Source organism: Bison bison, unplaced genomic scaffold (assembly GCF_000754665.1).
Source record: "Bison bison bison isolate TAMUID 2011002044 unplaced genomic scaffold, Bison_UMD1.0 scf7180017864111, whole genome shotgun sequence".
Lineage (NCBI taxonomy): Eukaryota > Metazoa > Chordata > Mammalia > Artiodactyla > Bovidae > Bison > Bison bison.
In genome coordinates, this window is record NW_011494683.1 from 329636 (window position 1) to 354468 (window position 24833).

Consider the following 24833-nt stretch of genomic DNA (forward strand, 5'->3'; position numbering starts at 1 on the left):
GAAAGCCCAGGGACCAGATAAGCATGCTGAAGTGGATGAGCAAGAGAAACGGGAACACCAAACCTTCCTATTAGCCTGCATAGTAGGGGCGTGTGTGCTAAGTCCCTTCAGTCATGTCCAACTCTTTGTGACCCTATGGGCTGTAGCCTTCCAAGCTCCTCTATCCATGGGATTCTCTAGGCAAGTTTACTGGAGTGGGTTGCCGTACCCTCCTCCAGGGGATCTTCCCAATCCAGGAATTGAGCCTGTGTCTCTTCATGTCTCCTGCATTGGCAGGTGGGTTCTTTACCACTAGAGCCACCTTACATTGTATGGACTAAAGAAATAGGGTAAAGAGCCCAGCACTCAGATAGCATGGGAGAGGGGAAGCAAAAACATAGCCCCACAAACAATGATGCAAAGAGAAGCAACACCCAGAAGTGACAAAGGAGTCTTCTTGTGTCAACAGTACCTAAGGTCAACACATTACCTACCAACTGTTTGAAGCAAGCCAGTACCTACAGAGGAGCAGAACTAGAACACTGAGGGTCTGCCACCATATGGTCTGTTTAGTGCAGAATTCAGCACATCATATAGGTTTGCCTTTGATCCCCACAAATTAATTTATTTAGATCTTTTCAGGAAGCACATTGCTCTCATTCTTCTATGTAACTGACTTTGACATTGAAATGTGTCTCCTAGAATGCTTACTACCACTTCTGAGCTCAATAATTCTCTGAATACAATTTAATTTGCATATCTAATAACCCCAAAAGTCAAGAATTATGAGAAACTTATAAAGAGTAAAATTTATAATGACTTTTGTTCCCTTAACTAAACTATTCATAAGCCTCAAACAAGTAGCTGAAAAAAATCTGTCGCCCCCTCAGACCCTCCCCAGGTTGGCATGGGGTTTTGAGCAGTTGGGGAATTGGGCCACACAAAATCCATCACCATCATCCCAGTAGAGATTCCTATAAAAACTTCAGTTAGTAGAAGACTGAAACAAGTTTTCCTTATTCAAGAGGCTATAATTTTAAAGCTCACTTCTCAGTAGCTGGAATTCATGACAACTCACTAGGTATCATGTTTGCCATCCAATTAAGGATGTTTCATAGGAATTTTTCAGTTCTCTTCCCCAATCACAGCTGAAGTACAGTGGTTAAAGAATTCCAAGTTCTAGGATTGTGGCTGACATATATGCACTGCTGCTGCTGCTGCTGCTAAGTCGCTTCAGTCGTGTCCAACTCTGTGCCACCCCATAGACGGCAGCCCACCAGGCTCCCCCGCCCCTGGGATTCTCCAGGCAAGACTACTGGAGTGGGTTGCCATTTCCTTCTCCAATGCAGGAAAGTGAAAAGTGAAAGTGAAGTCGCTCAGTCGTGTCCGACTCTTTGCGACCCCATGGACTGCAGCCTACCAGGCTCCTCCGTCCATGGGATTTTCCAGGCAAGAGTACTGGAGTGGGGTGCCACCGCTACTATATTTAAAATAGATAGCTAACAAGGACCTACTGAATAGTACAGGGAACTCTATTAGATACTCTGTCATGGCCTGTATGGGAAGAGAATCTTAAAAAATAAGAATGGATATATGCACATGTGTAACAGATTGACTTTGCTGTACACCTGAAACTATTTTACTCCAGTAAGTAATTTTTAAAAAAAAAGATAAACTAAGGCATATTTAAAAATCCATCAAAAAAGACAACAATTAAACAAAGAAAAGATAGGGCAGTGGAAAAAGCAATTTTCATAGATTAATTTGGAGAATTTGAGAATAAAAATGTTTCTATACTAGAAGAAAAAACACAAAAAAGAATTCCAAGTTCTCCCTGCAGTAAGAACTCTCGCCGATTTTCTCCATCCTGCCCCACAGACCGACCCAATCTTGAGTCAGCATCTCTCCAGTTTCCATGTCACTCCCTGAAGCTATGTTTTAAGGCACATTTCAGATCTTTGGTCATAGAAAGCAAGGCTCAGATTTTTTTTAAGACTGATTTTCCTCCCTACTTGCCTACTACATGATAAGAGAAGAAATGAGGTGAAAATAAAACTCACAATGGATGGCCAGTGTTATTAGATTATTAATGTTATTAACTTATTGTTTAGTAGCTTACGCTTTGCAATTATAACAGAAGGAATATACAAGGGAAGAGATAGTATTCAATACTTCAAGACATTTCTCACTCATATTGATACGTAAGATGTAATCATTAACTTTTTGAGCATCATAATTTAAAGTGTTTTATTTAAATGTTAATTACCTTTATCTGTTAGATTTAGATCTTATATGTTTGTAGTCTCATCCGAGGTGGCACTAGAGGTAAAGAACCTACCTGCTAACACAGGAGACATAAGAGACATGGGTTTGATCGCTGGGATGGGAAGATCCCCTGGAGGAGGGCATGGCAACCCACTCCAGTATTCTTGCCTGGAGAATCCCGTAAACAGGGAAGCCTGGCATGTTACAGCCCATAGGGTCACAAAGAGTCAGACACGACTGAAGCAATTTACCACGCACGCACACAAACTGTTTATTAAGACAGCTTTTATCATATTTCCTTTCCAATAAAAAAATCAAATCAAAATTGAAAAAAAAAATTGTGATTCATCCTTATTAGAAATTTTAAATTTAATGTGAAATTGAAAACAGAGAAGTGAATAAGATATGCTTCATTCAAGAACTTGAATTCTCTGTTACTGTTAGCAGCAAAATGAAAATCTGCAGGACATGAGGGGGGATGTAGGAGATTTCCAAAGCTAATGTATACTGCAGGTTTCCCAGGTTTTTCCAACCTGGGAAAACTTGTGGGTCATACGTTCGTTGGAGCCAAATGTCCTTCGGCTTCAACATGGCCTCTGCCTTTTTCTTCTACTGCTACTTTGTCTGGGCTTTAAAGTCCTCTGCTTGCTTTGAAACAAACCAAGCTACCATTGTGTGGTATCTCCTTTCACAATTTTCTCTGTCCAAGTTCAGGTAACTGGGTCTAGGTGCTCTCACAGATTTCATTCAACTATGCCAAAACACTGGCTTTTAATATATCACCTGTATTGCCCACTGCTTTGCATCTTCTGCCTAGAGTGGAGGGCTACAAAGAGGAGCTCTTGGGCCAGATGCTCCCAGTCTTTTTCGGCTCAGGCCATAAGCTAACAATTTTTTTCGTACTTTTAAATAATTAGAGGAAGAAGGAGAAGAGGAGGAGGAAGAGGAAAGAGACAAGGAGGAGAAGGTAACCATGGTTGCAGTGGCAAAGGCCATAGGTGGCTTACAAAGCCTCAAATACTTTTCAGGAAAATTCTGCAAATCCTCGGTCTAGAAAGGTGGTCAGCCTCACTCACAGCATATGATTTCTTTTTTAGATCATTTAGATCAAGGACATAAGGAAACTGCAGAAAGGAAAATCTGGCCAAATCTGACCCTGATACAAAGGAACTCTTGATTAAAACCTTCATTAATATTTTCCCTTGTGTGGCAAGCACTTTGTTGGTTGTCTCCCCTGCAGACCTCTTCTCTCAATTCTGATCAAAAATCAGGGAGCCGTGTGCTTCAGGGGAGCTGACCCTCTACAGCCTCAGGGAGATAAGTTAGGATGAACCCAGGCAATGTCATTCCATTCCCTTTGGCAGTGATGGATTTGGGATTTGGCGCAATTTGTAAATCTGGCCAATAAAACATAAGGGTAAGTCAGCTGTGGGATGCATGAAAACAGTTTTTCTTTGAAAAGGGAAGCCAAAGAAAGAACATGTCCTCTTCTTTGTCACCTTAGCACGTTGCTGGGTAAAGACATGATGTCCAGAATTACTGTAGGAATCTTGTAACCCAAAGGCTGAGGCGTGCAGAGAGAGTGGAAAATTGGTACACTCAAACAAACAAAAAACCCCACCAACAAAACAACACTATCTACCTGGGAATTTAGTATATAAAGGAATGCAATTTCTCTATTGCAGAGCCCACTTTAGTTGTTTTTTCCCTGCCCCACCCCCTCCAATCCAGAAGCATCTCAATATACGCTGTATAGGCAACAGCTTAAAGAAAAACTTCTGGACTACCTTTGTTGTTGCTTGTTGTTAAGTTGCCTAGTCACATCTGACTCTTTTGCAGCCCCATGGACTGGGACTTTTCCAAGCAAGAATACTGGAGTGGGTTGCCATTTCCTTTCTCCAGGGGATCTTTCTGACCCGAGGATTGAACCCTCGTCTCCTGCCTGTGTCTCCTGCATTGCAGGCAGATTCTTTGCCACTGAGCCACTGGATCATTGCATAATAGAGGATTAAAAAAAAAAAAATTGAAATGCTGATCTTATCCTAATGAAATGGGGCAATCTTTTTATTAATCATCCCTGCAGACACACCACTTTCCAATCTGGGCTAACAACATCTCTAGATCCAGCTTTTATGACTAATTCTTGATTTAGAAGAATGGTCATCAAGAAAACAGACTGAATCTTCCCAACCATTCATAAACATGCGGTTTTAGTGGTGTCCAGAAGGGAAATTAGATTTTTACATCATTGATCGAAGTTTCTAAATATTCTACTCAGTGATATAAGTATTCTTTCATCCACAAATATTTTTGAATAATACAAAGGGTGGATCATAATAAATGCACGATGATTGCATAAGATTAATTTAAAAGTCAGAAGTAAAATTCCCAAATGGCAGAGCAAATCTTAAAACGCATGAAACTTACTTCCCAGCCCCAGTCCCACGACATCTCACTGTTCCCCACCCATGTTGACATATCCTGCACTCCCTGAGCCACCGTGCTGTCGGCCATGTGTGTTACACACTACTGAGAAGTTACAATAGTTTATTCTAGATGTCTTGGCTTTTACAGCCTAAATTGAGGCCTTTAGTGGCACTTGGAAATTATTTTTGTGGTTGACTTTTATAGATAACACATTTCCCACCCCTACCTCTTTCTGCTGGCTCCTTCAGAAATTTGGTTGAGGGAAACCACACAGAATTCTGAAATCTGTAGGCCAGGTGCCCACAACACAGTAACTAGGATCACCACACTGGTGGCTTTTGGCAGGACATCAAAGTCTGTTCCTTCTCCTATTATCATTCCTAACAGGAAATTTGACTCCAGTGAATATATATAATATTTTCAGTAGCTTTAACTCATAACCCATTAATTACTTTTGGTTTTATTTATTGTGTGTCTGGTATTTGTCTTAAATTTAAAACTCTCCAAGAGTCTTTTAATATTCTACTATTATTTATGGGAAATTGTAGCAGGGAATATCGGTGGTAGTAAGAAGAGTGAAATTGATGAAAGATTTTTGTCACTCTCCTTTTCTTTAGATCAGGGGTCCCCAATCTCCAGGATCTAATGCCTGATGACCTGAGGTGGAACTGATATAATAATAATAGAAATAAAGTACACAATAAATGTAATGCACTTGAATCATCCAAAAACCACCCCCCTCAAGTTCATGGAAAAATTAACTTCCAGGAAACCTGTCCCTAGTACCAAAAAGGTTGGGGACAGCTATTAACATCATCAAATCCACCAACTTCCTTTACATCTAAAGTTGTCTTGATTTTAGCCCAGGGTATCTTCTTGCCTGTGTCTCAGCACACCCATAGGCAGGCTCCTTCCTTCACTTACTCACTTGCTTATTATTCCACAAATATGTATTCATTAGTTATAATGAGCCAGACATTTATAAAGGCCCTGGAGGACTCAGTGATGAACAAGACAAACCCAATCCTTGTCATCATGGAGCTTACAGTATCACACTGGGGACAGATCCAAAACAAGAAAAGAAATGATTATAACTGATGGTAAGTGTCATAAAGGAAACCAGGACAGAAAGGAAAACTGGCTGTTTTTCCCTCTGGGTAGGTTGTTTGGGGAAGGCATTACTGAGGAGGTGAGCTGTGAAGGGACGAGGAGCAGTCAAGGAACACTGGGGTTGCCACTGTCCCTAAAAATGCTGACTCTGTTCTCTGGTTTTGCTGAAGTTCATATTGGTGTGAATTGTCTCTAAGGGTAGATTCTGTGTTATTCTCCAGAAGCTTTCAGCTGGAACAGCCTTCATCATCTTCATGGTTCTTCTATGACAATCAACCAGAACCACAGGGAGAAAACTTTTTCCCTTGGAAATCTGAGACAGATACAAATGACCTCAGACCTCAAATTCTGTGAGTGCAGTTTAGTTGCCCAGTCATGTCCAACTCTTTGCAACCCCATGGACTGCAGCACACCAGGCCTCCCTGTCTATCACCAACTCCTGGAGTTTACACAAACTCATGTCCATTGAGTTGGTGATGCCATCCAACCATCTCATCCTCTGTCGTCCCCTTCTCCTCCTGCCTTCAATCTTTCCCAGCATCAGGGTCTTTTCAAATGAGTCAGCTCTTCACATCAGGTGGCTAAAGTATTGGAGTTTGAGCTTCAAAATCAGTCCTTCCAATGAATATCAGGACTGATTTCCTTTAGAATGGACTGGTTGGATCTCCTTGCAGGCCAAAGGACTCTCAAGAGTCTTCTCCAACACCACAGTTCAAAAGCATCAATTCTTCGGCACTCAGCTTTCCTTATAGTCCAACTCTCACATCCATACATGACTACTGGAAAAACCATAGCCTTGACTAGACAGACCTTTGATGCAAAGTAATGTCTCTGCTTTTTAATATGCTGTCTAGGTTGGTCATAACTTTTCTCCCAAGGAGTAAGTGTCTTTTAATTTCATGGCTGCAATCACCATCTGCAGTGATTTTGGAGCCCCCCAAAATAAAGTCAGCCACTGTTTCCACCGTTTTCCCATCTATTTGCCATGAAGTGATGGGCCCGGATGCCACGATCTTAGTTTTCTGAATGTTGAGCTTTAAGCCAACTTTTTCATTCTCCTCTTTTACTTTCATCAAGAGGCTCTTTAGTTCTTTTTTGCTTTCTGCCATAAGGGTGGTGTAATCTGCATGTCAGAGGTTATTGATTTTTCTCCTGGCAATCTTGATTCCAGCTTGTGCTTCTTCCAGCCTAGCGTTTCTCATGATGTACTCTGCATATAAGTTAAATAAGCAGAGTGACAATATACAGCCTTGACCTGCTCCTTTTCCTATTTGGAACCAGTCTGTTGTTCCAAGTCCAGTTCTGTTGCTTCCTGACCTGCATAAGATTTCTGAATTGTCAGGTCAGGTGGTCTGGTATTCCCATCTCTTCCAGAATTTTCCACAGTTTATTATGATCCACACAAAGGCTGTGGCATAGTCAATAAGGCAGAAATGGATGTTTTTCTGGAACTCCCTTGCTTTTGCAATGATCCAGCGGATGTTGGCAATTTGATCTCTGGTTCCTCTGCTAAAACCAGCATGAACATCTGGAAGTTCACGGTTCACATATTGTTGAAGCCTGGCTTGGAGAATTTTGAGCATTACTTTACCAGCATGTGAGATGAGTGCAATTGTGTGGTAGTTTGAGCTTTCTTTGGCATTGTCTTTCTTAGGGATTGGAATGAAAACTGACCGTTTCCAGTCCTGTGGCCACTGCTGAGTTTTCCAAATTTGTTGGCATACTGAGTGCAGCACTTTCACAGTATCATCTTTTAGGATTTGAAATAGCTCAACTAGTATTCCATCACCTCCACTAGCTTTGTTCATAGTGATGCTTCCTAAGGCCCACTTGACTTCACATTCCAGGATGTCTAGCTCTAGGTGAGTGATTATACCATCGTGATTATCTGGGTCATGAAGATCTTTTTTGCACAGTTCTTCTTTATATTCTTGCCAGCTCTTCTTAACATCTTCTGCTTCTGTTAGGTCCCTACCATTTCTGTCCTTTATTGAGCCCATCTTTACATGAAATGTTCCCTTTTTATCTTGAATTTTCCTGAAGAGATCTCTAGTCTTTCCTATTCTACTGTTTTCCTCTATTTCTTTGCACTCATCACTGAGGAAGGCTTTCTTATCTCTCCTTGCTATTCTTTGGAACTTTGCATTCAAATGGGTATATCTTTCCTTTTCTCCTTTGCTTTTTGCTTCTCTTCTTTTCACAGCTATTGGTAAGGCCTCCTCAGGCAGCCATTGTGCTTTTTTGCATTTCTTTTTCTTGGGGATGGTCTTGCTCCTTGTCTCCTGTATAATGTCATGAACCTCCGTCATAGTTCATCAGGCACTCTGTCTATCAGATCTAGTCCCTTAAATCTATTTCTCACTTCCATTGTATAATCATTAGGGAGTTGATTTAGGTCATACTTGAATGGTCAGTGGTTTTCCCTACTTTCTTCAATTTAAGTCTGAATTTGACAATAAGGAGCTCATGATCTGAGCCACAGTCAGCTCCCAGTCTTGTTTTTCCGATTGTATACAGTTTCTCCATCTTTGGCTGCAAAGAATATAATCAATATGATTTCGGTGTTGACCATCTGGTGATGTCCAAGTGTAGAGTCTTCTCTTGTGTTGTTGGAAGAGGGTGTTTGCTATGACCAGTGCGTTCTCTTGGCAAAACTCTATTAGTCTTTGCCCTGCTTCATTCTGTACTCCAAGGCCAAATTTGCCTGTTACTCCAGGTGTTTCTTGACTTCCTACTTTTGCATTCCAGTCCACTATAATAAAAAGGACATCTTTTTGGGGTGTTACTTCTAGAACGTCTTGTAGGTCTTCATAGAACTGTTCAACGTCAGCTTCTTCTAGCATTACTGGTTGGGGCATAGTCTTGGATTACTGTGATATTGAATGGTTTGTCTTGGAAACGAACAGAGATTATTCTGTCGTTTTTGAGACTGCATCCAAGTACTGCATTTCAGACTCTTTTGTTGACCATGATGGCTACTCCATTTCTTCTAAGGGATTCTTGCCCACAGTAGTAGATATTATATAATAGTCATTTGAGTTAAATTCACCCGTTCCAGTCCATTTTAATTCACTGATTCCTAAAATGTCGACCTTCACTCTTGCCTTTTCCTATTTGACCACTTCCAATTTGCCTTGATTCATGGACCTAACATTCCAGGTTCCTATGCGATATTGCTCTTTACAGCATCGGACCTTGTTTCCATCACCAGTCACATCCACAACTGGGTATTGTTTTTGCTTTGGCTCCATCTCTTTATTCTTTCTGGAGTTATTTCTCCACTAATCTCCAGTAGCATGTGGGCACCTACCAACCTGGAGAGTTCATCTTTCAGTGTCCTATCTTTTTGCTTTTTCATACTGTTCATGGGGTTCTCAAGGCAAGAATACTGAAGTGGTTTGCCAATCCCTTCTCCAGTGGACCACATTTTGTCAGAACTCTCCACCATGACCTGTCCATCTTGGGTGGTGCAACACGGCATGGCTCATAGTTTCATTGAGTTGGACAAGGCTGTGGTCCATGTGATTAGATGGGTTAGTTTTCTCTATGGTTTCAGTCCGTCTGCCCTCTGATGGAAAATGATAAAAGGCTTATGGAAACTTCCTGGTGGCAGTGACTGACTGAGGGAGAAACTGGGTCTTGTTCTGATGGGTGGGGTCATGCTCAGTAAAGTGTTAATCCAATTTTCTGTTGACGGGTGGAGCTGTGTTCCCTCCCTGTTATTTCCCTGGAGCAAACTATGGTGGAGGTAATGAAGATAAAGGTGATGTCCCTCAAAAGATCCCGTGCATGCACTGCTACACTCAGTGCCCCCAACCCTGCAGCAGGCCACCAGTGACCCACGCCTCTGCTGGAGACTCCTGGATACTCACAGGCGAGTCTGCAGCAGTCTCCTGTGGGGTCACTTCTCCTTTCTTCTGGGTCCTTGTGCACAGGGTTCTGTCTGATGGTTAATCCCAAAATGATAAGTACATGTCCTAACTCACAAAACCTCTAAATGTAACATTATTTGGGAAAAGAGTCTTTGCAGATATCATTAAGTTAAAGATCTCAGGATGAAATCATATTGAATTAGGGTGGGCCCTAAAGCCAATGACAAGTCCCTATAAGAGAAGAAAAGAGGGAGTAGTCACAGACACACAGGGAAGAAGCCATATGATGACAGAGGCAGAGACTGGAGTGATGTTGCCATAAGGCAAGGAATTCTAGGAACTTTCAGAAGCTGGAAGAAGCAAGGAAAGATTCTCTCCTAGAGCCTTCGGAGGGATCATGGTTCTGCCAATCTCAGTTCAAATTTCTGACTTCAAGATCTGTGAGAGGATCAATTTCTGCCAAGTTTGTGGTCATTTTTTTGAGGGGCCATAGGTGATTAATATATCATCTGGAGACTAGCTGATTTTTAAAGGTTATTATTTAAAAGTTATACTCTGCCTTAATAGCATGTTTTACTTTATTTTCATTAAAAAAGCAATTGACAAGGGGTGAAATAGCTCAACTAGAATACATTACACAAACTATCACAGGCAAGCTCCACCATGGCTCTAAGACTATGTTTTCAGGGCATAGATGTGTCTCAGACCTGGCCACTCCTTGTGCACCAGGCCACAGAGGGCAGCCTAAGATAATGGAAGGACAGCTGAACTGGGAATCAAAAGATGTGGTGATTGCTGCCTCTGATTGTAGACTGTGCATCTTGAGTTTCTATCTTGCCTCTATGAACTTCATGGTGGCACCATCTTGGAATGGTACAAATGAAATAATAATAGCTGTAAAATGAGCTGCAGATAATGATGCACCATAAAAAAAAAACCATATTATTATTAAAGAAGAGAGGAAAAGAAAGATTTGTGTGAAGTCCTGTCCTGTAGACATCACTGCACCCGAATAAGGAACCAAACCCTCACTCCAATTGGGGCTGGGCGACCTCTGCATAGCCCACAATTTCCAACGCTGCCAAGTCACACGGATGAGTTTCCAAGAGTCACAGATCCACCACTGTTCCTTCTTCCTCACAGGAAACAGAAGTGAAAAGTACAAGCCATGCTTGGCTACCTTTGGGGGGATTTAATATGCAGAGAGGTGATAGCCACCTTGCTAGCGCCAAACTCAGAATTAAACACCATTCTTGGCCATCAGTATAAACTGGTATTTTCTGGGAGTCTGTGGAAGACATCTGAACACCATGGTGTTACTCAGTCCTACTTTGTGGGCCAAGCCTCTGGATGTTTCAAGAGAAACCCAGAGCAGCCGAGGTGGTGATTTTGAGGAAGGTCTACGAGACCCCTGCCAAAGCGAAACCAGCTGAATAAACTTCAAGGGCAGACCCACAGCTCCGTCAGTTAGCCCAGCTAAGACATGGGCCTTGACAAGAGAGAGCCCTGGCTCCATCACAGTGAGTAAATACAGAGCTTGTTCAACAGACTTAGTGGAAGATGCTATAGTCCTTTTGGGCCTCTAGGCACAAAATAGGCAGAAGAGGAGTTAGGAAGGGAGCACTAAAGAAAGGAGAGCATAGACTTGAGATGGACCCAAGTTTCCAGACCAATGTTTTAACAGGAGCCCAAAATCTGTTAGGGAGGAGTTGATTCCCTTTCTTCTTCTTCTTGTCTCCTATCAAAATTAAGTTATACTTTAAATGACAACATCTTCTTGACATTTGTGATTTATGTGACCAAGCTGCATCATTTAACTATGGTCAACTATGGTGAAGTAGAAGGAATACTGAACTTACATAAGGCTGGCCCTAAACATGGTTGGGCCTCCCTGGTGGCTCAGACGGTTAAGAACCCACCTGCAATGCAGGAGACCCAGGTTTGATCCCTGAGTCAGGAAGATCCCCTGGAGGAGGAAATGGCTACTCACTCCAGTATTCCTGCCTAGACAATTCCATGGGCAGAGGAGTCTGGCGGGTTACAGTCCATGGGGTTTCGAAGAGTCAGACACGACTGAGCAACTACCATTTTCAAACGTGGTCACCAGTATCATGCATCGAACCTGGACTGGGGTTCAGGATGGGTAACACATGTATACCTGTGGCGGATTCATTTTTGATATATGGCAAAACCAATACAATATTGTAAAGTTAAAAAATAAAATAAAGATTAAAAAAATAATAATAATCAAATGTGGTCACCAGAAAGAGCTGACTAAGAGGCACATTGACCTACCCAAGCATCAGTTTCCTCAGCTGTAAAACTGAGGAACATAGTTAGAATTTGAGTCCCCTTCTTAAAAGCCTATTTGGAGAAAATTCAAATCATCAAAAGAGCAATGATTACTCACATGTGTTAATAAGTTACTTAGGTTTCAGCAACTTTGAAATCCACTAATAATAATATAAACTCTCATAGAAATCACTCCTATTGAAGCTTACAGATATCACAGGACTCACATACTAGAAACATGTCTACTACTGTGGTAAGGTTTTTCACAGGAATAACTTAAGGTGGGACTTTCTTTAAAAATATAAAGATGCAATGGAAATAAAATGATTCTGCAAAACAAATAAATATAAAGCACAAAGGATGAGAATCTGAAAGACTCCAAATAAGCATGCTCACTAGGTTAATATAAAAAATCCACATTGTAAAAGAAATAGGAAAGAATAAAATCAAAATAGCGTTGTGAGTGCTCACTCAGTCATGTCTGATACTTTGCAACCCTGTGGACTGTAGCTGTCCAGGCTCCTCTGTCCATGGGATTTGCCAGGCAAGACTACTGGAGTGGGTTGCCATTTCCTCCTCCAGATGGTCTTCCCAACCCAGGGATATAACCCACATCTCCTGCATTGTAGGTGCATTCTTTTACCCCTGAGCCATCAGGGAAGCATTATATGTTGGCAATTTTGAGTAAAAATCAGAGAAAAAAGATCGAAGAATAAATCCATCTCTATGAACACTGGGCTTTTGGCCTTTTATCATTATACAGAAGTCCTGATGGCTTTTGCACTCAATCTTAGGATTGATCATTTTAGCTGAGTTTTTGTTTTTGCCTTTTGCACCTTCGTAAAATTCACCCAGAGAGGCACACTGTCAGAGTCTTGAGATCATGAGGGTCAGTGTCCTTGGCAACAGAACAAGCCAAGGAGAGCTGCCTTCTCTACTCAGCACGCTGCAAGCCACTTGTGTTCCCTAAAGAACCTACTGTTTAAAAAAAGAAAGAAAAGAAACAATGAAGACAGAATTAGAGGCCCAAGGGACTGGACGAACATAAGCAAAGCAAACCTGCCACTCTGAGGCTTCCTCTAAATCAACCCTCCTACTAAAGGAGAAATATCAGGGGCCCCAGGTGGGGGTAGGGGGCTGCAACTCTCCCGCATCACCTGCTTCCCACTTCTGTGGTCATTTTCACCAGTCAGCAGGGGTCGAGGGAGGAGGCAAAGTCTGCACATGGTCAAAATAACTGAGTGGTCTGGCCAAAAGGAAATGTGGTCTAAGAACTCTAATGAGAGGGTGAGCAGAGAGCCGCTGCTTACCAGCAGTGAGCTGTGTCCACGTGCAAGAGAACAACAGCCCTGCTGGCCCTGGGACAGTCCAGAGCCTTAATCTGTAAATCACTGTGAAGCCCAAAACTTCAAATTAAAAAAAAGTGGCCACCCCCGGAGTAAAGGCCTAAGGCTGCAAAATAACTCCCTGCTCTCACCTCTTGTGGATAACCCATGTGAAAACACGAAAGAGCCCCAGCATCCAAGAGAGGAAAGGGTGGCTTGCCAGAACCTAATTACATTTAATCAAGATGGCAAAAAATGATGAGCACGTGTCCCATAATCCCAAATGAGAAACACACACATCTGCGCACACGGACACACACACACACACACTCCACTGCTAAGAACTCTTGACTGTACATTCTCTCCTCTCTCTTTATAAGCCTACCCTAAAATTTCTGGCACGGGCCTGAAAGTCATTAGTAATTTAGCTGAAACGTAAAATTTTACTGCGGTGCATTGGTAGCTATTATGAGGGATAAATCTGTGTAGCTCTGGCAGGTTGAATTCCCTCCTACACCCCTTCGATAGGCTACAGAAAGCGTTTAGCTGTGCTGGGGGTAAGAGACTCACATTTTGGAATTAAATTAGAGACATGAGAATACTAAAATACCCTTTCTTTTCTAGATCCACACTAACCATTTTGAACTGCTTTCTTGGGCCACATCCCACTAGAAAAAAATGCAATCTTCTTCGAGAAATTTGGGTTCAGCCAACTGCTTTACAAAAACTACAGTGAACAAAATCAACAGGGCCACCAAAATCTGTGCTTATCTGGCTGTTTTATCATGTCTCCCTGGGCCCCTCATGGCCAGAGGTCACTAGACAACACGAGTATCTTACTCATTAATTCCACTGTGTGTGTGTGTGCTACATAGCTTCAGTCATGTCCAACTCTTTGTGACCCTGTGGACTATAGGTTCCTCTGTCCATGGAAATCTCCAGGCAAGAATACTCAAGTGGGTTGCCATGCACTCCTCCAGGGGATCTTCCCGACCCAGTTATTGAACCCTGCCTTGCAGGCAGACTCTTTACCATCTGAGCCACCAGGGAAGCCTAAATAACTTCTTTCTCTTATTTTACTTTCCTAGAAGATTCTATTATATCAATTACCAGTTGCCTTATTAGAGTTAGCAGAAGAAATTAAACATTAAGTGAAATGTCACCAACATCATTAAATGTTTATTTAGAAATAACACTATTTTCACTAGATTTAAAGCAAAATAAATAGGTATGTTTTCTACTAGTTCATTGCTTGGAGTTTGGAATGAAATAGTCTAAAATACAAATGAATATGGTTATGGGGTGTCCTGTAGCTACAGTCCCTTCAAGAGGGAAAGCCCAGTCATCGTCATCAATTTTCTCGAATTCTACGGTATTATGGCAATTTTTCTTATCTGTTTAAGGCAATAGAACATTTTTATACTGTGTTAAGAATGTTGCTGGGGTTGTTGGTCATACTTTACATCTTTACTTTCAGTAAAATGTAGCAGAACATTTGTCTTGATGTGTTTAAACTACAAAAGAGGATTCACTGACTAGTGTAATTAAAACTGCCAGAGGGGTAAATCATGACTGAGCTACTCAATTATGTATCCAGGATCTTTTTTTTTTACATTCTGTCTTTCTGCATAGGATTCATTGTAAGACTGGTTCACCTCATGGTCCCCAAATGGCTGCAACTGCACTGATGGTAACATATTCCCTTGTTAATTTCTTCAACAATAGCATCAATGTTTCAACATTTCTAGAAAAAGAAAAGACATTTAATCTGTTTGGATTGTTTCAATTATATGGCTTGAAATATATGTCCAAATCTTAACTAATTATAACCTGTGAATAGAATGCACTGATTAGATTGACCTAAGTCATGTGCTTACCTTAGACCCAGAAGTATAATCATTTTTCTCAGGATCACATAGACATTAGATGTGGTTATGGAAATGGATGAAGAAAATGATGCAAAAAAGGTCAACTAACCATGATCTACCATACCAGCATTTCTTCCTGATGAACTGAGACAGAAACTCCAGTGTGATCTAATAGGCAAGAATAGCTTTTAATACCCTGAGTACCTGCTATGTTTTATCTTACTGATAAAACGTAAGATTCTGTTCAAAGAAGTCAGAGTGTCCATTCTTTCCCACAATGAGTAGCATGAGGTAAGCAGGTGGACCAGTGGGCAAAGAACACTGGGGAACATTAGGAATGTCTAGAGGGGAGATTGATAATCAAATTATTAAATTCACTAATAGCTCAGGGCAAAAAATCCTGTAAAGAGTATTCTAAGATACTTAAAAAGTAAGTCTTTTTAAGGTACTGTTATTCAATGTCAATGGTATGAAGTTTCTACATAAAATGGACTCTACATGTTCCATGGTGACTTAAGTGGCAAATGTGCTGTCATTATAAAATGTAATGCCTTCCTCAGAATTTCCAGTATCAGTCCTTAAAGCAGTCGTCCTAAGAGAGTGGATCATGTTTTTAGTGTAGAGAAAATAGGGAGGAAAAGGATACAGAAGACAAGCATTGATTACATTTTTCAAGAAAGGGAATTAAGTCTATTTGAAGTTAGGGAATTGGCCACAAAAATGAAATGGAAGTCCTTTTAAATGAAAAGAAAAAGATGCAAAGTAAAAATGACAACAAATATCTGGTTTATTTTCCAATATGTCTTGGAAAATCAAGGCTTATGATCAAAAGTTAATGGTATATTTTAGAAAAAGAAATCAAATTGTAGCCCATCAAAGAGAACCAGGAGAGAAGAGTATTTAAGAACTAAAAAGAGGTTTTCAAACGTTAGTGGTCTAATAATGCCATTTAGATGCTCTTTAATGCAAAGAAGTTCTCTCTGTGTTGACCGAAATGAACCTGCCTTATTTCACTGCCTGACTAGCCTCTTCCTGTTATCTTAGATTTGTTGCCTTTCAGACCTGGACAGCTGAATGGCCAACCTTATTCCTAAAGGCCTGGCATCTCTGTTTTGCGCAGTGCACAGCAACAACTGAACTAGAGGTACAGCTAGAGACAGGAGGGCCTGCTGCAAGCTAAAACCTAAAATAAACAGAACAGAGGCACTAGCGGATACTTAAAAAAGGAATTTATGGCCCATTTCCTCATTTCCCCAAGGATTTTGCTTGTGAAAATAAATTTGATATTTTCAGCATTAAAAAAAATATATTTTTCAAAAAGAAAACAGGCCAGAGTTTCACATGTCTAATCTACCATTACAGCAAGACACCCAAAGTGTAATAGCATCAGTGGGACCCTCCAGAGGTCCACTGGGTCTGAAGTCACCAGTCTATAGAGCCACCCACACCTGAATACATGGTGAAGGTGACCTGAGCAAGCCAGGCCCGCTTGCTGGTGTCAGATGACTTATTCTGGGACACCTTATCCGTGGCAAAGTGGAGAACGGCGATGAGGGCATTTTATATTAGGCTAATAGTCTTTCCCTGATTGTGAGGAGTGTATTTCTCCACATTCTTTCCCTCCTAGGGAATACAAATGGTGACGTCAAGCACGATAAATCATGGTGTCATAAAATAGATCCCATTTATTTAATGGCTCTCTAGCCTAGCCATGTTGCAGACTTTGAAATTCTGTATGTCATAGACTTAGTATTTCTAACAAGCCTTAAAAGCCCGCTCAACTCCCCCCAGCTGTCGAGGACAGGAAGTAAAGAAAGTAAGACTTTTTCCTGCTAATCCTTCTAAGAGGAGTTGAGAGAGCCAGCAGAGCCATTTTGGAATTTTGCTGGGAAACAAGGATTAGCATCTCCAAGAGACACTACAAAACTGTTTGATTAGTGTTGCCGGGTTATTTTAGATGGGATCCAAATAACATGAACTTGAGGTTAGACAGCGGGCACTTCAAAACTTGTGTCTGAGAAGCTATCCAAAGCTGGTTGTCCATCCACTTCTCATATCCATTCCTAAAGACATTGGACAAGGAATCTCAGAATTAGAATGCTGTTAGTCCATTAATTAATTAATTGGAAAAGGAAACGGCAACCCACTCCAATATTCTTATCTGGAAAATTCCATCCACAGAGGAGTGTGGCAGGCTACAGCCCATGGGATCACAAAGAGTCAGACACGACTTAGTAACTGAACATGCAACCCATTAAAGGTATTTATTTCAGTCTTTGAACTTTGAAAAGCATATTCCTTAACTTTCTGGGACGCATTTAACACAACAGCAAAAAGATTAAACTAGAAAATGTGAAATCACTCAGAGGCTGGAGAAGTTCTCTGTTGGGAGAGATACTTGTCAAAGATACAAAGTTTCTTGGGACAATAGGCAACTCCTTGATCAGGGAGACATCTGTCTATTCAGCTTCCTGTTTACTGTGTAGACCAGAAAAAAAAAAAAAAAAAAGCACAACATGAGAGTTGCGAGTTAAGTTTTACTGGGGGCAAAATCAGGACTGTAGCCCTGGAGACAGCATCTCAGATAGTTCTGAGGTACTGACTCGAAAGAGGTGGCAGGGGGAGGTCAGTGTTATACATAATTTTAATGAAGGGGGTATGTGCAGTAGTCACACACATGTTTTAGCAAGGCTTGCTGCTAGTCATGAGGTAAATATGGCACCAATAGTGATTTCAGCGCTTTTCTGGATATAAAAAGAGGCAAGACTTGAGCTCATAAGATCTTCTTTTATCTTTCCGATGAAAGATTTATCGGAAGGCCTCTTCTGCCAGTTTTTCCCAGAGCACTGAATGCCGCATTCCTGATCTCCACATTGAACCCCTTTCAAAGTACGTAGAAAGTTAGCAACTACAATGGCTAGTGACCTGATCCTTGTAGAGGCAGGTGGCAAGTGCCAATTTTTAGTTGGCACCTGCATTTAAGAGTATGTGACACACAGTAGATGTTCAAGGAATGCTGAAGGAACAAATGAATGCATTAATAGCACTTTTTTCCCAAAAGCCCCTTCTTTAAAACATTTGTTTTGTCTATTGGAACCTCAGTATGCATTTTTAATATTTCCTTGTTAATCCATGGTTTCTAAGGTCGATAATTTTTTGTACATGTCATTCATTCATTTATTAATTCAGTGGAAACTTATTAAACAATCTTATGTACTATGCACTAAATTAAGTGCCATAAAATACTCTCCCATATTTAAAAATACCATATATAGTCTATGGGGGCTTCCTGGTTCCTCAATGGTAAAGAATCCGCCTACCAATGCAGGAGACGTGGGTTTGATCCCTGGTGGGGAAGATTGCCTAGAGAAGGGAATGGCTACCCATTCCAGTATTCTTGCCCAGAGAATCCCATGGACAGAAGCCGGCTAGGGTCCATGGGGTGACAAAGAGTTGGACATGACTGAGCAACTAACACTTTCACTTTTTCACTTTATATAGTATATGCATTGATTTTACCTGCTTTGACTATTAATTCATCCCAGAAGTTTTGGTCTGTGTGAAGTCAATAGAATCATTACATGAATAATAGTGGTCTTTATAAGTTAAAAGACAACCTCTTTCTGTATGTACTGGCTCTCCACTCATTTTCTGTGTTTTGTTTTCAAGTATTTTTTGAACCCATCCTTTATCAACAAACTGCTATAATTCATCTACTCTTGTTGAGAGCACCTGAAATTTTGCCACTGAAGAAAGAAAACTATTAGAAAATCTTAACTTATGGTGTTACCCAATTCTAGAGGTGGGTTTTTTAAGAATATGCTTTGGATTCAATTCACAGTGCTTTGGGGAATCACAGGTCTTATCCACAAAGCTGGGATTGCAAATTGGATTTTCATAACATAACAGTGCTGTGCCACATGTCCTGGCTCAGATCTCTAAGCAGCCCTCCAAAGGTTGCTTCCTTGCAGGTCTCCCTGCTGCACCTTCACTTTCCACTTCTCTACATAAGACTGAAGGGTGCAGGAAAAAATTATGGATATTAATTGACGGAGTTTTTTTTTGGTTTTCTTTTTTGACACTGCAGTTCATTTTTATTTTTTTAATTTATTTATTTTAATTGGAGGCTAATTACTTTACAATATTGTAGTGGTTTTGGCCATACACTGACATGAACCACCCTTGGTGTACATGTGCTCCCCATCCTGAACCCCCCTCCCACCTCCCTCCCCATCCCATCCCTCAGGGTCATCCCAGTGCACCAGCCCTGAGCACCCTGTCTCATGCATCGAACCTGGACTGGCGATCTGTTTCACATATGATAATATACATGTTTCAATGCCATTCTCTCATATCATCCTGCCTTCGCCCTCTCCCACAGAGTCCAAAAGACTGTTCTATATATCTGTGTCTCTTTTGCTGTCTCGCATATAGGGTTATCGTTACCATCTTTCTAAATTCCATATATATGTGTTAGTATACTGTATTGGTGTTTTTCTTTCTGGCTTACTTCACTCTGTATAATAGGCTCCAGTTTAAGAATACATTGGAATCAGTTCTAATGAGGTTGATGGAGTTTTTGAACAGAGAGCCCACTGAAGATTTCAAATCCATGCTAAAACTGTCTCTTTTTCTAGTTTGTTTTTTTTTTTTTTTGCCTTAAAATACTTAGATAAGTACATCAGCTCTCCCTTTTGCTCTGGTTGACAATCTGAAAGTGCTCATCTCAGTTGGAAGTCTCTAGAACTTTCCTGAACCATCTTGTCACAGTAAAAATGGGTGGTCTTACCTTTGGATTAGGAACTCTGGTAGTTAATCCACCACCCAGGCCATCTGGTGCAGCCCTACCAATTGCTTCACAAGCTTTCCAAGAACTCTAACACACCAAACGGAGCTCATGCCCAGTTAATTTCTACTCTCTCTTCATCAGCAATATTCCAGAAGATATTTTCCACTGCGAAATAGGTATTTTTGAAAGTTCACCAGGTTGTTTGCACAGGATTGACATTTACACCACCATGAACACGACTTTATGTGAAATGGCACCCACTCCAGTATTCTTGCCTGGAAAATCCCATGGATGGAGGAGCCTGGTGCGCTACAGTCCACGGGGTCACAAAAAGTCGGACACGACCGAGCAACTTTACTTAGGATTTCTTTAGAGAACCTTTATCCAAGAGTTGACCTGGTTTAACCTTACTTAACCTGTAAAAAATGAAGGGATTACAGGAGAAGGTAGGTGGCTATGGGCCACTGATGAATTAGACTTTCGCTTGGTTGTGTTTCCTTAGAGCCTTTGAACTGTGGCTTGAGTACAATCTTCCTTAATATTCCAGCTTGTGGCTCTTGTTTTGTTACAGTAGCTGATCTTCTGAGGTTAGGAAAACGGAGAAAGAATGTGTTGGGCTTATCTTGCTTATAAATGGTACGCTTCATAAGGAGGGGAGGAGTTTCCTTTCTAATATTCTGGGGACCTACTTGTCTACAGCTATATGAAGTATCTGGAAGCTTTAGTGCTGTTGAAGGGTGGAGAAATAAACCTTCTCACACGTGGCTTCCTGGTTGGAATTATAAAAGCATACACACTCTTTGACTTGGTAATTCCAATTCTAGAAATTAATCCTAAGGAAATAAACAGGATGTGTACAAAAATTTAATCACTAGCATAGTCATTGCAGCATTGTTTATGGTATAGAAAACGTGAAGATACATGAGGGTAAAACAAAATTTATCTGTATGCCTATAGAATGGAAAAGTAGGCAGCCATGGAATAGTATATATTGCAATGTGTGCATGCATGCTAAGTCACTTCAGTTGTGTCCAACTCTGCAATCCTATGGACTTTAGCCCATCAGGCTTCTCTGTCCATGGGAATCACCAGGCAAGAACACTGGAGTGGGTTCCCATGTCCTCCTGCAGGGGATCTTCCCAACCCAGGAATCAAATCCGTGTCTCTTACATTTAACCTGCATCGTCAGGTGGGTTCTTTACCACTAGCACCATCTGGAAGTCCATATGTTACAAAAGTGCCTGTAATATTGATTTAGATAGACTACCTCAGTGTGTTGGCAAATTAAACAAAATAATCCTATTCTATACCAAATGATCTCATTTTTTGTTTAAAAAAAAAAATATATATATAGGTAAATTCTGCCTACATGTGTACATTTCCACAATCAAAGCAGCAGGATAGTCTCTAAAATACAAAAGGTTATGTGGCAGAATTATGGGTGGTGGTTATTTTGTTTTCTTATTTATATTTTCTGTTTTTCTTAATATCACAACATATACTTGTGTAGGATATGTGGAGGGCAAGAGGAGAAGGGGATGACAGAGGATGAGACGGTTGGATGGCATCACTGATTTAACTGGCACAACTGTGAGCAAACTCCTGGAGATGGTGAAGGACAGGGAAGCCTGGAGTGCTGCAGTCCATGGGGTCGCAAAGAGCTGGACACGACTGAGACTGAACAACACATACTTGTGCAGTAATAAAAAATTTCTTAAGTTTGGGTTTTTTTAGGGTAGAAGTTGTTTTATTTTGCTTCTCAAGTAAGTGAAGTCAAATGAAGCTTGCAAGTCAGTGGGCTGGCAGAGCTTGCCTACACATATCGGGAGATGGGTTGCAGAAGGAATTTTGGACTTGGCTTCAGGCTTGAAATCCAGGCTTGGCTCTGCCCTCCTAGTCTCAGTGCGAATCAGCAAATCCTTTTACTTTTCTGAGTTTCACTTTTGCCACCTTTAGCTGAGGACAGCACCATTACTCTATGGGACATAATCTTCCAGGATTATGAGCATCGGATAACATAATACAGGTGAAAAGACTTGGAAGAGTCAAGCATGTCTAGGGAGTAGAAGAAACAGCAAATCACAGGATGGTCCAACTAGCTGAGGCACCTTCCTAACACATCCATCCTGACCTGCTCCAGCCTCTCTCATGTCCTAACAAGGAATCCTGCCTGCCAGTTTTACTTTTTAATTAAAAAAAAAAAAAAATGCTAGCCACACCATGTGGCATGAGGGATCTTAGTTCCCCAAGCATGAACTGAACCCATGCCCCCTGCAGGGGAAGAGTCTTAACCACTGGACCACCAGGGAAGCTTGGCCTGCCAGTTTCAGAATGCAGCTGGCTTCTCCCTTTCTGCCCCTGAATTCAGCACTAGCAGATGTGTGCAGAGCCAAAACCCCAACTCCGTGTTTTCCTACATTCATTTCCAGTAACCCAGTTAGTCTGCTCTTACACCACACCTGCAGGGTGTTTCCTCAGACAATTCCACCGCACTTTGAAGCTCTTACGTGTCAACGTTAAATATGCCATGGTAGACACAGTGCACTCTGTTTTTGTTTTTCCACAAAAATATCACAATAGCCACACGAAGGAGAGGTCTTACTTCCCAAATCCACGATACCCTGAGTCGTCATTCTAGAAAATTCCCTCCCACAGCCTTGACTTGAGAGAGTTCCTTTATCTTTAGATTTCCCTCTGCTTATCTAGCTCCCCTCCCTGGACTGATGAAAACCTGAAAGTTTAAGACAGACTTTGTTATGTCTGAAGATTTACTTGCCCAGACTGTGGGGGCCCACGCGATTAGTTTTTGAGTCATGTTTCTTGGCTTTCAAGCCTGCAGAAAAGAACTTGGACCTACATGAGGGAAACACATTTTCTCAGGTAGCTCAGAAGTAGGATGCTGTTGTCTGCTGGCCCCCAAAGAGTCTTTTATTTCCTCTTGTTCAGTCGCTAAGTTGTGTCTGACTGTTTGCAACCTCATGGACTGCAGCATGCAGGGCTTCCTGTCCTTCACTAACACAGACACTAAACTCATGTGTGAGTTTGCTCGTACTCGTGTCCATTAAGTTGGTGATGCCATCCAACCACCTCATCCTCTAGAAAATGACAAACCAAGTTATCAAGTGGGACACCTGCTTTGTTAGAACCTTCCAGGCTCCCTGCCATCTAACTTAAGAATGATTAGGATAATGTCTAATAATTCTTACTTTAAATTGGATATTTTCCAAAATTTTAGAAAGCACTTTTAGAAAGTACTTGGGACCCTGTGTATACCTATATAGGGACAGGCAGTCCAATTTTTTAAAAAAGGGGTTTTTTTTTTTTTCATGACAAATGCTAGGCATTTATTTAGGTAAGATGGTGGGATCTTGCTGGCAAGAGATATAAAAGTGGTTTGAGGACAATGAATCTGTGTCCTCAAGACTCCTGCTGAATGTCTGGTGGAGACTTTGGACTCACCATAAGTTCTGATAACCAGAGAGTGCTTCGTTCCTGGGCACATATCCAGGGGCCCGCTGCATAAGATTTAGACTGTTTCAGCCACAGCAAGTGACAGCCTGAGAAACAGCTTCAACCCAGAAGAAACAAAGGGATAGTGTTGGAGAAAGAAAAGCAGTGGTATTCTCGTTGTATTTTAAAATTAATAGAGTCAGTTATAGTTTCTAAGTTCACTTGGAATTCCAGTTGCCAGAGAATGGGTTTGAACACTGAAAGCCCTCTTTAATCCACCGTGGACCCCAGACAGGTAGTGGTGTTCTCCAGCACGCAGGGCACAGGTAGCAGCACTGAGAAGCCAGCAAACAGAGCCTGCCAGGAAGCTTCAACACTGTCCTCAGGGAACGGCCTCCACGCAATGGGCCGCCTTTGATCTCTGCTGAGACTGCTCCGGGGATGCCAACGGTGCGGTGGGTGTCCGAGAGTTCATTTTACACAAACCATCAAAGCCGCTTTCAGATGGTAAAGACTAACAACCTGGCCTCTATTTGAACAGCTAGCAGCTCTTCAAACTGTCTAATTCTCAGAGCCTATTAAGCAGAAAGAGAGCTAAGAAATAGAGCGTATGTTGAGTATTGGACAGAAGCAAAGGGAGAATGAGCCAGCCAGGCTGGGGGAGCTTCTGACTCCCACCGGCATCCTCTACATATCAGTTCCTCTACCTTTAAAATCAGGGGCTTTCCTGCTGGCTCAGACAGTAAAGAATCTGCCTGCAGTGCAGGAGACCTGGCTTGGGAAGATCCCCTGGAGAAGGGAATGGCAACCCACTCCAATATTCTTGCCTGGAGAATTCCATGGACAGAGGAGCCTGGCAGGCTACAGTCCATGGGGTCACAGAGAGTCGGACAGGACAGAGTGACTAACACAAACTGCTGCTGCTGCTAAGTTGCTTCAGTCGTGTCCGACTCTGTGCGACCCCATAGACGGCCTCCCAGGCTCCGCGGTCCCTGGGATTCACACATCTTTAAAATCGATGGTTTCTAAGGGTTACCCCCATCACTGTATGCAATTCAAGAGAACCAGGATTTGGCCAATGCTGCATATTAAACTTTAAAAGAATCACCAAAATATCAAGCAGAGATTTATCAGAACATGGGGGAAAAGGAAAACCTTGGAGAAGAATTTAAAGAATATAACAAAAAAGAATCTTTAAAAAGGAGTGTGGCTTTGTAGTAGAGCCTGAAGTCAGGTAGGTTGATTCCTCCAGTTCCATTTTTCTTTCTCAAGATCGCTTTGGCTATTCGAGGTTTTTTGTATTTCCATACAAATTGTGAAATTATTTGTTCTAGCTCTGTGAAGAATACCGTTGGTAGCTTGATAGGGATTGCATTGAATCTATAAATTGCTTTGGGTAGTATACTCATTTTCACTATATTGATTCTTCCAATCCATGAACATGGTATATTTCTCC